Source organism: Heptranchias perlo, unplaced genomic scaffold, assembly GCF_035084215.1.
Source record: "Heptranchias perlo isolate sHepPer1 unplaced genomic scaffold, sHepPer1.hap1 HAP1_SCAFFOLD_56, whole genome shotgun sequence".
Classification (NCBI taxonomy): domain Eukaryota; kingdom Metazoa; phylum Chordata; class Chondrichthyes; order Hexanchiformes; family Hexanchidae; genus Heptranchias; species Heptranchias perlo.
The window spans coordinates 1,622,412-1,633,255 of record NW_027139581.1 but is presented as its reverse complement, the minus strand read 5'-3'; the positions used below and the strand labels follow the sequence as shown (position 1 = coordinate 1,633,255).

At 50.5% G+C, this 10,844-nt stretch overlaps 1 pseudogene; it reads left to right on the top strand.

Moving 5' to 3' along the window:
* Positions 1-4,927: 4,927 nt before the first annotated feature.
* LOC137315734 (zinc finger protein 850-like) overlaps positions 4,928-10,844 on the top strand; it is a 29,371-nt pseudogene continuing 23,454 nt past the window's right edge.

The following is a 10,844-nucleotide window of genomic DNA, read 5'->3' as shown; positions in this document are numbered from 1 at the left end:
CCTGCGTTCTCCGCCCATCTATTTAGCTTAAAGCCTTCTCTACCGTGTAAGGGGTTTCTTTTTTACTGTTTCTCGGGCTTATAATAGGTCAGCCAGTTATGTTTCCCTGAGCTGCCCTGCCCGCAGTGCGGTTGCGAATCGCTTACACTTCCTGATTCTGAGCTGAGGACTTATCGAGTGGTAACAAAGACAGACAAACAGACCAGTGGATTGGTACAAGGAAAACCAATGTTTATTAATAAGAAAACTAAAACTACAAAGCAAATAGTATAATACAGAAGATAAAAAGAAATCGCAATGGATGTAATACAGTTTTACGCTTAACGGGTTGGAAGAAACGGACACATCGAGGGAAAATTCTAAAATCACAAGTTTAGCAATATCCCCTTTAACCCCCACCCTTACACTTATGCTAGGTTGTCTTGTGGCGGCCAGAAAATTAATGCTCACCGGTGAAAACAGATGAAAAGGCCTGGCCCCTGTGCCTGCTGTTGCCGTCGACATGTAATTGCGAGGTTTACTGAATGGCCTTCCTTCTTAGTTGCTAGCAGACAGCAGGACCCCGAGCCTGGAGACAAAGAGAAAGAGAGAGATACTGGGCAGCCCCAGTTATACCCTCTTGGTAACAGGTTTTTTTTTCATACCTCATCAGCTTCCTTCATTGTTTGATTGAAGCACGAAACGTAAGACAAAGGATCCCATCTCTGGCCCATTTACATTAATGGCCAATTCCTGTATTTCTGAGTTCCATAACTGCTTTACCATTGTTCCGAATGTACCTTGATGGTTCACCTTTTGTCCTGCAATCACTTCCTGCTCGAATTTTGATGTGTTGGCCGGCCATGTTGATAGCTTGCCTCAGGGCTAGAATGCAGCTGCATTGTTTAAAGAAACCTGTCTGAAACACGAAGCCTGCCGAGTTGTTGAGAATGCAATTTCAAATCTGCCGGTTCTCGGCCATGTGTCTGACTGCAGCCATTTTGAGAGACCTTGGATTTTTTAAAACAGTCACACCAGGGTTTCTTTAATAACTTCAATAAATCTTCGGGGTGGGGGGAACATGTAAAATTTTGCGAATCCCTTCAACCGCCCTAATTATTCGGTTTGCCAGAACACTGGTCCCAGCATGGTTCAGTTGAAGACCATCCCAACGGAACAGCTCCCTCTTTCCCCAGTACTGGTGACAGTGCCCCATGAATCGAAACCCACTTAGAGTCATAGAGTCATAGAGTTATACAGCACGGATAGAGGCCCTTCCGCCCATCGTGTCCGCGCCGGCCATCAGCCCTGTCTACTCTAATCCCATATTCCAGCATTTGGTCCGTAGCCTTGTATGCTATGGCATTTCCAGTGCTCATCCAAATGCTTCTTGAATGTTGTGAGGGTTCCTGCCTCCACAACCCTTTCAGACAGTGAGTTCCAGTGAGTTCTCCCACATCAATCATTGAGCCACGCATTCATCTCTCTGATCTGATTTACCCTGTGCCAATTTGCTCGTGGCTCAGGTCATAAACCGGAGATTATCACCTCTATGGTTCTGCTTTTTAATTTGGTCCCTCGCTGCTCAAATTCCCTCAGCAGAACCTCTTTCTTAGTCCTACCTATGTCGTTGGTACCGACGTGGACCACGACAACTTGATCCGCCCCCTCCCACTCCAAGTTTCTCTCCAGCCCTGAGGAGATGTCCTTAACCCTGGCACCGGGTAGGCAACACAGCCTTCGGGACTCTCGCTCTTGGCTGCAGAGAACAGTGTCTATCCCTCTAACTATACTGTCGCCTACTACAACCACATTCCATTTTACTCCTTCACTTGAATTGTCCCCTGAACCACGGTGCCGTGGCCAGTTTGCTCATCCTCCCTCCAGTCCCTGCACTCGTCCTGCAAGAACCTCGTATCTACTGGACAAGCAGAGGCTGAGGCTCCTGCAATGCTACCTCCTGGATCCCTGTACCCGCCTCACTCGCAGTCACACCCTCCTGTCCCTGACCACGTGCCAATTCTACAGTATTAAGACTAAGGGGCGTGACTGCCTCCTGGATCAAAGTGTCCAGGTAACGTTCTCCATCCCTGATGCATCGCAATGTCTGCATCACAGACTCCAGCTCCACAACTCGGAGCCGAAGATCCTCGAGCTGCAGAGACTTACCGCAGATGTAGTCGCCCTGGACAAAACTGTCCAGTAGCTCCAACATATTGCAGCTGCAACACATCTCCTGCCCTGTCATAACTATTTTATTTATTTAATTGATTACTACACTGCCTATCAAATTATTTTTAGGTTGAACCAAGTACTGGCCTTGTTTAATTTATTAAATTAAGTTTATTTTTTTTAAATGCAGTTTTATGCTGTAAGTTCCTGAGCCCACAGTCCTACGAAGGAAGAAAACAGAAGAGATAGTCACCACCAACCACCGACCTGTCTTACCTGGGACATCACACTGCAGTTTGGTTTTGTTGTTGCTGTGACTCGCTCTTGGTCCGCTCCGCTCCGCTATCATCTCCGCTCTCGGTCCGCCCCTCTCCGCTTTTGGTCCGCTCCTCTCCGCTCTCGGTCCGCTCCTCTCCGCTCTCGGTCCGCTCCTCTCGGCTCTCGATCCGCTCCTCCCAGCTCTCGGTCCGCTCCTCCCCGCTATCGGTCCGCTCCTCTCCGCTCTCGGTCCGCTCCTCTCCGCTCTGGGTCCGCTCCTCTCCGCTCTCGGTCCGCTCCTCTCCCCTCTCGGTCCGCTTCTCTCCGTTCTCGGTCCGCTCCACTCCGCTCTCGGTCCGCTCCTCTCCCCTCTAGGTCCGCTCTCGGTCCGCTCCTCTCCCCTCTCGGCACGCTCCTCTCTGCGCTCGGCACGCTCCTCTCTGCTCTCGGTCCGCCCCTCTCTGCTCTCGGTCTGCTCCCTTCGCTCTCTGTCCGCTCCTCTCCACCCTCGGTCCGCTCCTCTCCGCTGTCGGTACGCTCCTCTCCGCTCTCGGCACGCCCCTCTCCGCTGACTAATCAAATGCACCTCACCCCTTACTGCACTGAATCCCCTCACTCACCAAATTCCCAATTATAGACTCTGTCGAAACCAGACTCCGTCGATAGCTGCTACTCCGTGCTCCATCACTCTAACTTGTGGTCAGGATTGAGGATTGGGGTTAGTGATTCTGGCTGATGGTCAGGATTGAGGATTGGGGTTAGTGGTTCGGGCTGGTTGTTAGTATTTATGTGGCTGGTCCAGTTAAGTTTCTGGTCAATGGTTTCCCCCAGGATGTTGATGGTGGGGGATTCGGCGATGGTAATGCCGTTGAATGTGAAGGGGAGGTGGTTAGACTCTCTCTTGTTCGAGATTGTCATTGTCTGGCACATGTCTGGCGCGAATATGACTTGCCCCTTATCAACCCAAACCTGGATATTGCCCAGGTCTTGCTGCATGCGGGCTCGGATTGCTTCATTTATCTGAGGGGTTGCGAATGGAACTGAACACTGTGCAATCATCAGCGAACATCTCCACTTCTGACCTTATGATGGAGGGAAGATCATTGGAATAAAGAAGGATAAGGGGGATGATCCTGTCTCTTTCATTCTGGTTTACAGATGTGTTTTGTATGCAGCGTACTGTCTCTTTAAAAAGCCGGATGAACGTTACTGCCCCTTTTAAAAAGCCGGAGAAACGTTACCGTCCGTTTAAAAAGCCGGTTGACTGTCACTGTCCCTTGAAAAAGCCTGATGAATGTTACCGTCTTTTTAAAGAGCCTGATGCATGTTTCTGTCCCTTTAAAAAGCCTGATGAATGTTTTCCCACCTGTTAGCACTAACCACATTGTGTTCTTTTTATTTTTATTTATTAATAACACTGTGTTATTCCCCCATTACTCCCTGCTCTCTGTCCTGAATTGATCCATTTTACTAACTAATGTTGAAATCTTTGCTCCGCCCCAGAGGGTTCCATCTGTTTGAAGCCACAACAGAAAGGTCCAGTTTTCTCCCGGAGTTTGAGAAAAATCAGGTTTCATTATGGTGCAGAGTTTCAGCCAATGAGGGAGATCCGGGCTCAGCCCCGCCCACTCGGTGACGCAAGTCCCGCCCCCTCACTCAATCCCATTGGTTGGAGGACCCGACGCCCGCTCGGTCCTCCAGCCCCGCCCCCGCTCTTCCTATTGGCCCGGAGCTCCCGTCGATCACCCGGGCAGTGTGAGCTCAGCTTGCGCGGCGGGCGGGCGGTGACTGAGAGAGTGGCGGAGGGTGAAGAGCTGGAGAGAGCGGGTTAATAAAGGGCGGGGTTGGCAGGGCCGAGAAACACCGAGTGTGGAGCCCAGGACCCGAGAGAAAACAGGCGGCATTATCCCCCCTCCATTTCCCCCCTTCCATTATCCCCCCTTCCCCCCCGTTCGTGACACGTCGGTTCAAGCGGAAACGCAGCAAGCGGCCCGTGGGCCCCGCGCATTCGCCAAACTGCAGGACTGTCAGGGAGCGTCTGTAAACGATGAGAAACGTTGACGGTAAAGGAGCGTCTGCAAATGAAGGAGAAAAAGTGATTGGGTCAGGGAGTGTCTGTAAATAAAGGAGAAATGGTGATGATCTGGGAGTGTCTGCAATTGAAGGTGAAATCATGATGCATCAGGCAGCGTCTGTAAATGAAAGAAAAATAACAATGTGTCAAGGAGCATTTGTATCGAAGGAGAAATCATGATGGGTCAGGGAGCGTCTTTAAATGATGGAGAAATCATGTTGGAGCAGGCAGCTTCCGGAAATGAAGGAGAAATCATGCGTCAGGGATCGTCTATAAACGAAGAGAAATGGAGACGAGTCAGGGGGTGTTAGAGAATCATACTTACCTATTTAACACGCAGGCTAAAAATCAACATAACAAAAATATAAAGACAAATCATCAGCAATATTATATCAGCGCTTTTCATCAGTTCACTTCAAGGCAGTTTGCAAAGCTCTGTTGCCAGTCTGATTAACCCTTTCCTTAAAGAGAGACAACTCCTGCCACTTCCCCCTCGACCATGTCCCCACCACTGAAGATCATCAATTCTCAGACCGTTACTGACCTCATCTCTTCAGGAGGAGAAACCAGTCATTACAGAACTTAACCCAGTTAGAGTCAGCACCTTCAGGGGAGGAGAGAGAGAGGAACCAGTGAGTGTAGAACTGAACCCAGTCAGAGTCAGCACCTTCAGGGCAGGAGAGAGAGGGGAACCTGTGAGTGTAGAACTGAACCTAGTGAGAGTTAGCACCTTCAGGGGAGGAGAGAGAGGGGAACCAGTGAGTGCAGAACTGAACCCAGTCAGAGTCAGCACCTTCAGGGGCGTAGAGAGAGGGGAACCTGTGAGTGTCGAACTGAACTCAGCCGGAGTAGTGGGAGTGAGAAAACTGGATATGGAGTATGGAATTTAGAAATGGTGCGATGGGTTTGGATTTCAGCAGAGGGAGGAGGGAGAGTGTGTGGGACGGGGATTTACAGCTTTGGGGGAACAAGAGATGAAAGAATGTTTCATTGAAACTGGAATTGTCTGTTCTGAATTTCTATCCTGTATTTACAGTGATGACTTTTGTAAACTCCTTTTACAGGGCACTAGAATGGGAGGATTAACAGACCAGAAACTCAAATCAAACATCACGTCAAGATCTGATAGAGACACTCGATTCATCAGGACCTGCATATCATCGGCCTTTGAATATGGAAGGAAAAAGCACCATTCACAGAGGGGAGAGGCCGTGGAAATGTGGGGACTGTGGGAAGGGATTCGATTGCCCGTCCCAGCTCGAAACTCATCGACGCAGTCACACTGGGGAGAGGCCGTTCATCTGCTCCGTGTGTGGGAAGGGATTCACCAAATCATCCCACCTCATTGAACACAAATTTGTTCACATTGATAAGAGACCGATTAAATGTTCTGAGTGTGAGAAGAGCTTTAAAAACACAAAGGATCTGTTGACACACCAGCGAGTTCACACTGGGGAGAGGCCGTTCACCTGCTCCGTGTGTGAGAAGCGATTCACTCAGTCTTGCCACCTACTGACACACCAGCGAGTTCACACTGCAGAGAGGCCGTACCTCTGCTCTGTGTGTGGGAAGGGATTCACTCAGGCTTCCAACCTGTTGAGACACCAGCGAGTTCATACTGGGGAGAGGCCGTTCACCTGCTCCGTGTGTGGAAGCAAATTCAATTTTTCAGCCAGCCTCAGCAAACACCAACTTGTTCACACCAATAAGAGACCCTTTAAATGTTCTGACTGTGAGAAGAGCTTTAAAAGCACTAAGCATCTGCTGAAACACCAACGTACTCACACTGGGGAGAGGCCGTTCACCTGCTCCGCATGTGGGAAGGGATTCACTCAGTCATCCCACCTGCTGAGACACCAGCGACTTCACACTGGGGAGAGGCCGTTCACCTGCTCCGTGTGTGGGAAGGGATTCACTCATTCATCCCACCTCCTGTCACACCAGCGAGTCCACAAGTGACTGCAGTGGTTGGATTCTGCTGCTATTGCCGCTGTTAATCACATCCAGGACTGAACCATGTTCATTTTCGCAGTTGGGGATTGTTTCTGCTGATGTTAATTACATGTAGCCGTGGTATCCAGGGAAGGGATCGGTAACACGCTGCAATTTAATATTTTGATACATGTGAAATAAATCAGCTTTGCTTCAAACATACAGTTTGTCAAGTCCTTGAGTTCTCCAAGGTAAGAGGAGACTATTTGACGTCCTGTTACCCACTGTTCCATTTTTGGGTCGTTTCTCCTTTCTAACTCTGGATTATTTCAGTTCTCATACCTTCAGTTACTCTCATGGACAAGTCCCAGCTCCCAATACCTCCCAGAATCCTTCTCCTAACCTCAGTATCCAGGGAAGGTATCGGTAACAGGCCCGGGATCAATAAACACTGAACCCAGTCTGTTAATTACTCCACTGTAGGGGTGAGGGCTGTAACAGGTGAGTGTGATCCCCTCCCCAACCAATGTGTGACGCTTCTGCAGTCAAATATCCTGCTGCCACTCACTGTCCCGACTCAAGGGTGAAGAGTTGCCACTTAACTGGTCTTGGAGCTTGACCACAGCCTGTGGATCTGTGACCCAAGTGGAAGTCGGCACCTTCAGTCGTGGTGAGAAACCCCCTGTGAGCAGAGTGAGAATAAAATAAATGAGGCACTGGGACCCTGAAGCCCCGCCCACTCTTTGTTCCTGGTCACTGGGACCCTGAAGCCCCGCCCACTCTTTGTTCCCGGTCGCTGGGACCCTGAAGCCCCGCCCACTCTTTGTTCACAGTCACTGGGACCCTGAAGCCCCGCCCACTCTTTGTTCCCGGTCACTGGGACTCTGAAGCCCCGCCCACTCTTTGTTCCCGGTCGCTGGGACCCTGAAGCCCCGCCCACTCTTTGTTCCTGATCGCTGGGACCCTGAAGCCCCGCCCACTCTTTGTTCCCAGTCACTGGGACCCTGAAGCCCCGCCCACTCTTTGTTCCTGGTCACTGGGACCCTGAAGCCCCGCCCACTCTTTGTTCACCGTCACTGGGACCCTGAAGCCCCGCCCACTCTTTGTTCCTGGTCACTGGGACCCTGAAGCCCCGCCCACTCTTTGTTCCCGGTCGCTGGGATCCTAAAGCCCCGCCCACTCTTTGTCCCCACTCACTGGGACCCTGAAGCCACGCCCACTCTTTGTTCCTGGTCACTGGGACCCTGAAGCCCCGCCCACACTTTGTTCACGGTCACTGGGACCCTGAAGCCCCGCCCACTCTTTGTTCACGGTCACTGGGACCCTGAAGCCCCGCCCACTCTTTGTCCCCACTCACGGGGAGCCTGGAGCCCCGCCCACTGTTTGTACCTGTACCAGGAAGGCTTCGCGTGCGCAGTTCTGCTGACAAACGTCCTGACCTTCCTATGCAAAAATGGCGGTGGGAGACCCGCGCCTGTTATCGGGGAATAAGGCTCACGGCTTCAATCCTGGTGAACACGCCCGCTCCGATGGCATCTGAGGCCGCGCTCTATCTTTATAAACCCTGCGGCGTGGGCTTGCCCGGTTTATTAATCTCCTGCCCCCGGGCTCTTTTCCCTCCACCAGACCCGCGGCTCAGGACAGAAGTCACTCTCGCGCCTGCGCGTTGGACTCCTTTAATAGGGAATAGGGCGTATTCGCATTCGCGCTGCACTCTGGGTAACTCGGACCGCCATTGAAACCATTTTATTGGCGATTGCATTGATTGGCGGGGTCCGGGGGGACGGTGGGGGAAACGGGGGGATCAGCGAAAATAAATGGAACTTGATCGGAACATTGGAGCCCGGGGCTCGGCCGCCACATGGAGCGGTCTCCGCCCCGCGCCAGGCTCGCTGGGCCGCCATGAACCGGCAGCAACAGGAGACTGTCGCCATTCTTAAAGGGACAGTGAGCGCACTGTCTCTGCCGTTGGCAGTTAAAGTGCTCCCTTCGACTCCAGGTTGTGTTTTAGTGGTAGTGAAACGCACAGTGCTTCTCCTCAACCGTGGGGCTGAGGCGGATCATTAAAGGGACAGTGGTTCCCTTCTTTTACATAGAATTACTTCGAGATGACAGCAGAGAAACAGGCCATTCGACCCAACTGGTCGAAGCCGGTGATAATGCTCCACACGACCCTCCTCCCTGCATCATTTAACTCCTTTCTGTGCATGTTTATTGTTAAAGGTACAGTGCCACTTCTTACCTGTTGGAGTGGTGCAAATATTTAAAGGGACAGTGACTCCACTTTCTGTATATATTTATAGTTAAAGTTACAGTGCACCTCCTTACCTGTGGCAGTTGGCGGGGTTTCAGGGTCTCTGTTCCCAACCTGGTTCAAGTCACCAGGAGACAAAATCATTGACTCATTTAATGTGTTCTCACGCTGCACACAGGGGTTTCTCACCGTTCTCTCAGCTCCTTCCCTCAAGCTGCTGACACGCGCTGGGGTGACAGTCTGATTCCCAGAGATTTCTGAAGTAACAACCCGAGGGTCGACTTCCATTTTAAAGTCCCAGGGTTAGAATCCCCATCGACACTCCCAGGGTTAGAATCCCCATCTCCACTCCCAGGGTTAGAATCCCCATCTACACTCGCGGGGTTAGAATCCCCATCGACACTCCCAGGGTTAGAATCCCCATCGACACTCCCAGGGTTAGAATCCCCATCTACACTCCCAGGGTTAGAATCCCCATCTACACTCCCAGGGTTAGAATCCCCATCGACACTCCCAGGGTTAGAATCCCCATCGACACTCCCAGGGTTAGAATCCCCATCTACACTCCCAGGGTTAGAATCCCCATCGACACTCCCAGGGTTAGAATCCCCATCTACACTCCCAGGGTTAGAATCCCCATCTACACTCCCAGGGTTAGAATCCCCATCGACACTCCCAGGGTTGGAATCCCCATCTACACTCCCAGGGTTAGAATCCCCATCGACACTCCCAGTGTTAGAATCTCCTTCTGCACTCCCAGGGTTAGAATCCCCATCTCCACTCCCAGGGTTCGAATCCCCATCTCCACTCCCAGGGTTAGAATCCCCATCTACACTCCCAGGGTTGGAATCCCCATCTCCACTCCCAGGGTTAGAATCCCAGTGTACACTCCCAGGGTTAGAATACCCGTGTACAATCCCAGTGTTAGAATCCCAATGTACAGTCCCAGGGTTAGAATCCCACAGGAACGTAGGAACAGGAGTAGGCCATTCAGCCCCTTGTGCCTGCTCCGCCATTTGATAAGATCATGGCTGATCTGTGATCTAACTCCATATACCTGCCTTTGGCCCATATCCCTTAATACCTTTGGTTGCCAAAAAGCTATCTATCTCAGATTTGAATTTAGAAATTGAGCTAGTATCAATTGCCGTTTGCGGAAGAGAGTTCCAAACTTCTACAACCCTTTGTGTGTAGAAATGTTTTCTAATCTCACTCCTGAAAGGTCTGGCTCTAATTTTTAGACTGTGCCCCCGACTCCCAGAATCCCCAACCAGCGGAAATAGTTTCTCTCTATCCACCCTATCTGTTCCCCTTAATATCTTATAAACTTCGATCAGATCACCCCTTAACCTTCGAAACTCTAGAGAATACAACCCCAATTTATGTAATCTCTCCTCGTAACTTAACCCTTGCATTCCAGGTATCATTCCAGTAAACCTACGCTGCACTCCCTCCAAGGCCAATATGTCCTTCCGAAGGTGCGGTGCCCAGAAGTGCTCACAGTGTTCCAGGTGTGGTCTAACCAGGGTGTTGTACAGCTGCAGCATAATTTCTGCCCCCTTGTACTCTCGTCCTTTAGATATAAAGGCCAGCATTCCATTAGCCTTCTTGATTATTTTCTGCACCTGTTCATGACACTTCAATGATCTATGTACCTGAACCCCTAAGTCCCTTTGGAGATCCACTGTTTTTAACTTTTTACCATTTAGAAAGTACCCTGTTCTATCCTTTCTTGATCCAAAGTGGATGACCTCACATTTGTCTACATTGAATTCCATTTGCCACGATCCCCATGTACAGTCCCAGTGTTAGAATCCCCGTGTACAGTCCCAGGGTTAGAATCCCCGTGTACAGTCCCAGGGTTGGAATCACCATGTACAGTCCAAGGGTTAGAATCCCCGTGTACAGTCCCAAGGTTAGAATCTCTTTATACAGTGCAGAGGGTGCAGTCGGAAAATGTCTGCCTGCGTGTGTAAATTGTCTTCAGTCGGTTGTATCTGTGTGGAGCATGCTTGTAATTTCCTTCTGTGTGTCGAATGTGTGTTGTTTGTGTGTAGTTTGAGTGTGTAATTTGTGTCTGTGTGTCGTGTGTGTGTACTATGTGTAGTTTGTGTGTCTAATATGTCTGTGTGTCGTGTGTCGTATTTGTGTGTGTAGTTTGTGTCTGTGTTTGTT